The 4785-nt window shown below is 42.2% G+C and overlaps 1 protein-coding gene across 1 annotated transcript in view; it reads left to right on the forward strand.

Moving 5' to 3' along the window:
* The window catches only part of DENND1A (DENN domain containing 1A), a 150208-nt gene that overhangs the window by 21773 nt on the left and 123650 nt on the right, over positions 1 to 4785 (forward strand). The window lies entirely within an intron of this gene.

The raw sequence follows: 4785 nt of genomic DNA on the forward strand, positions 1-4785 counted from the left end.
TTTTTTTTTTTTTTTTTTTTTTTTTTAAATAATAGCTATCCTGGTTTCATAGCATCCATATCTTTCAAATGCAGAGCAGTTTGAGATTGCCCATGTCTAGCCTCTTTAAGGAGCAAAACTCTTCACTTCATGACGTAAGGAAAGTTGCGTGAAAGAGGAGTGCGCTTCGCCTAACATGCCAGTGTAGCATATTCCCATCCTGTCATCTGGAAAATTAAATCAGGTTACAGCGTGGATTAACATCCAGAATTGTGAGGAGGGGAAGGTAGCGTCTTAAATGCCATGAAATTGAGCAATAGGATTATACAGTTCACAGCTAATTTTGATATTCTGCGTTTGGCTTTTTCTCGAGCAAGATGCTGTAAGGAAAGCAGTAATAGCTTTTGGACCTGTCAGCAGTTCTATACTTACTACTAGTCACTGCTAATCTTAGCTTGTATGTGTTTGGGTCTTGTGTACAATGCTGCAGATAGTATTCATAAATATGAAGTAGAATCTCTACTCATTGGGGGAAGCTAAATACACTAGGAGAGAGAAGTGCATTTGTGCAGTTGGGAATCACTAGCATGTTATCCAATAGTGTTGGTCTTCTGTAAGGACACGGTGAAGAAGCAGAATGCTGCTGTGAGAAAGCAGCAAAATCTTACTCTTTTAGCACTGAGAAAAGCATTTTTCCTCCTCCCCTTAAAAAAAAATATATATATATTATACACACACACACACACACACAAACACACACATATACAGGACTTGCAAAAACTTCATCAGAGAAGTGGTCCAGCTGCTCTCTGTTACGGTTTCCCTCAATGCCACCTCTTAAAATAGTGGTAAAGGAAACTGCTTCAGAAACTAGCAAGTGATCTCTTACGTATGTGTGGCTTTTTTTCTTTTTTCTTTCCTTCTAACTGAAAATGCCCTAGGCCAGGGCATCTGTTGTGAGCAGTAAGGATAGTGGATCTGCAGGTCTTCAGGCACCTACACTTCACAGGCAGCAGCTACTCTGCGCTGAGCACTATCCTCTGGGCAAAGGGCTTGCAGTGACGTCCACCAGGTTGGTAAGTGAATCACTCTGACCTGAAGCCATCCATGAGTTTCAGGGAATTTGTATGCTATACGAGTATAAGCTTTTAAAGCTGAATGCAAACATTAGGGATAAAACGAAGCTGGCTTTTCCTAATGCCAGCAGTTTTAGTTTGAAATCTGACACGTGTGTTCCTCTGTAGTTTTGTCTCTAGGAAGATGAGAGATTTCAGATAAGACCATGCATTCTAGTCTTTGTTTTGGAATGGCATTGTTTCTATACTTCCTGCTTTGCAGACTCTCTATTTCAGTATAGCTTGTTGCTGCTCATGTACAGTGACTTTTCGGGAGAGCTTTATAAGCACTTGCTTAGGCGGCAACTGTGTGGATCTTGGGGTAGTTTGTGGCGTGAAACTTGCAAAGTCTCAGGCCAGGGGAGAGAGGAACCAGGGGCTGGGGTCCCTGCAACGCTCAGGAGCAACCTGCAGCTCCTGCTGCTCGGCAGTGTGGGCAAGAGGAGCTGCGGTCGGCACCGCGCTCTTTGGGCTGGAGCTGGCACCGTGTGCGGGTGGTGCTTCTTGTCTTGTCCGCTCCTGTGACCCAGGCTTTGCTTTCGGTGCTTTGTAGCTTTAGGGTGTCCTGGAAATCCTCGAGCTCTGCGCTCTGCTCCGACTGCAGGAGAGGTTGGCTGAAAGGATTTCAGAGCCTATTCCACTGTTCTCAAGTCAACGAAATGATTTCACTTTCCTGAACTTGTTGTTGTTTCCTGAAGTTGTTGTAGTTTTACAGGCAGAGTTGATAGTTATGTTCCCGTCTTAACCTAGGGTGCTGGAGATAGCAGCCTTATGAGTAAAGCTGCATATTGAATGCCTGGTGAGGAAGCCTGCCGTATTCCCGCGTTTCTGTGCGCGTCTCCCTCAGTTCAGGAGGAGATGGGTGCCGTGTGTGGAGCGGCTTGGTGCGGGTTGTGCTCCCGGGCTTGCCGGGCCCTGTGCAGAGCCTGGCCGTGCTGGGTTGTGTGGCCTTGTTTTGTAGGCTGCGTTTCATGGCCAGGTGCCTTGATGGCCGCTATTTAAATGTGTTTATTCCTGTGTGTGATTTAGAGAGAGGGCTTCAGGTTCGTGGAACTTTATATACAGATCCAAAACAGTAATTACCAGATAGAATTTAAATGTCATTTTTATTGGGTGATAGATGTGTATGTAAACATAGTTGAAAGCAGTATTCAAACAAACATTTTAACAGTGAATCATGTATAAAACTATGAAAGCTATAATAAATATGATGTGTTCTCTTTTTCCATTGTGTAGTGTTTTCCAAATAAAGATACAGGATGCTTAATAACCATTCTCAGGCTATTTAAACGTCAAAGCAATGGAGCTGACGCGATGCAGGATATCAAGTACCCGTTAGAAGGTGCAGCCCTGCGGGTGAGGAGCTGCCGGGCCCAGCTGGGTGGCTGCCCTGGCCCCTTGGAGCAGGTTCCAGGCTGCCCGTGGACGCTCTCGGGAGCCGCTGCCTCCGGAGCGTCCTGTCCCTCCTTGGCATCTCCTGCCTTCCTTAGCCCGCACGTGCCCGTCCGCTGCTTTGCGCTGCTGCTAAGCACTTGCTGTTATTTCCATAGAGTTTGAGAAGTGTGAAATCAAACTCATTTTCATGTGAGTAAATTGCGGATGAAATTAAATAACTCCTGCTCTATACAACTGACTGGCCTAAGCTTTATCTCTATAAAGTCAATACAGTTTATAACATCCCGAGCAGTGTGTGCGCTCCTTAGTGTGCTCGGGAGGGCCACGCGCTCCTTGTGGAACGAGACACCGACCCGCACGCTCTGACCAAAGCCCCATCCTCTCCCAAGCTGTCGAGTGGTGAGTGCCGAGTGTTAACGGGGAATAGTGTGAGCTCTGCCAATTTTCTGTTGGATTGGATGGTCCTGGGAGGGAAAAAAGAAATCTGAGTTGTTGTTAATTTGTTGTTAATTGTTGTTTAAAAGCTAAAATTTAAAACAAAACCAGAAAAGCCAAACAAAAACATCTTTGAGTGTGATTTTTTTTCAAGTTACTATTTTCGTGGTGTTTTGTTTTGTGCTAATGAGACTACTTTGTGAGGTGGCTTCCGAAATGATGAGAGCAGCAGCATGTATTTACTTGTCAGCTCACTGCACTTAGGCAGCAGTCTCGGTCTTGTGGGSCGGTGCACAACATCTGCGTGGGGAGGCCACACGCGGCCTCCTCTGGGTTTGCACAAGTGCTGTGACGTCTGTGGGGGTCTTGGTGCATAAGGCAGCATTTGAGATGCTAAGAAAAACGTGCACGTGCAGACATACACACATACACACACACAAGTAGTACAACTCTTAAAAAAAAAAAACCACTATGCAGCATGATGGTTTGTTGCTGGAGACGCTTGGTACGTGTAGAGCAGTGCGTGGCTGCCCAGGTCTTCACAGTGGGTTGCATGTTCAGACTCCTCGTGCACGTTGGACACTTTGTCACCGATAGAAGGATTTTCAAAATAAAGCTTTAAGGRCAATCTCTTGCCTATAAAGGTTTATATATGAAATTTTATATATTTATATATATTTGTATGTATGCAAAAGTGAAATGTTAAAATTAAAGGTCTGGTGGTGTTGGAAAATGAAGCTAAGAAGTTGTTAAAACACAACCTTCTTGTACTTGTAATTTAAAATGAATACTCCTTAACAAAATGTTTACATCTGCTACCAATAGAATCACCAATCAGCTAATTTATTACTAAAAATAAATGTTGCCAGTAAGAAATCTAGGGTGGGACTAGTCACAAACAACAGTATCTGGTGTATATGTCATAAAATGATTCTCTTCCCCTCAAGCCTTAGCTACAGTGCAGTATAACAATAATTGAGCAGTAAAGATTGTKTATGCAATTTCACTAGGTACATAATGGTCAGAATTTGTGGAAACATTGTATAAAAAGTCCAGCATCTGGTAATAATACATCCAGTGTGCCAAGCTTCAAACAACGGAGACTGAGCGCGACGGAATGAGTGTGAGCCGTGGCGAAGGATACTCCTTGGATTTTTTCCTACGTATTATATGTTATTGTAAATTCTGTTTATTGCAGGTTTTTATAATAAAAGAAAAATATTTTGTAATATGGAATCTGACCATCTCATCCATATTCCTTAGAAAATGAGTGTATTTGAAGAGTCCTATTATAATCTCAACTATGATATTTTGTTGTTTTATGAATATACCTAATTAATTTTAACATAATTTCTGAGGGAATACTGCCATATTATTCATTCTGACAGGCCAAAGGAATAAGAATGTTTTGTCACTCTTACTGATCTGAAACATTTAGCTGGTTTATTTTACTGATGCTAGAGAAGTTCAGGGCTACCTTAGATTTTTCTAATTCCTGTTTTATAAGGAACTTGCCTTTTCTATTAACATTAGTTTCAATTCTGAGAGCTTTGTAGTCTAGTATCGCTGAAAACAGTCTATGGATATTAATCACCACAGTGCCTGTAGGTGGCAAAACTAGTTATGTGATTGAAAACAAAAGTCAAAATGCATTTGGGAAGTGCTTCCTGGTGACACGTGGTGTTGGCACATTGCAGCCAGAAAAGTATTCCACGAGGTAAAAGCCTAAGGTTGAGTGTGTCACCAGGTCATTTATTATAAATTAAAATGTATATGTGTATATGTACACACAGATATTTATAATTTCTTTTATTTTGTGTTTGTATATGTGTCTGTGTGTGTATGTTTTATATACTTTTTT

This window comes from Nothoprocta perdicaria, unplaced genomic scaffold (genome assembly GCF_003342845.1).
Source record: "Nothoprocta perdicaria isolate Ctin4 unplaced genomic scaffold, notPer1 scaffold_6, whole genome shotgun sequence".
Taxonomy (NCBI): domain Eukaryota; kingdom Metazoa; phylum Chordata; class Aves; order Tinamiformes; family Tinamidae; genus Nothoprocta; species Nothoprocta perdicaria.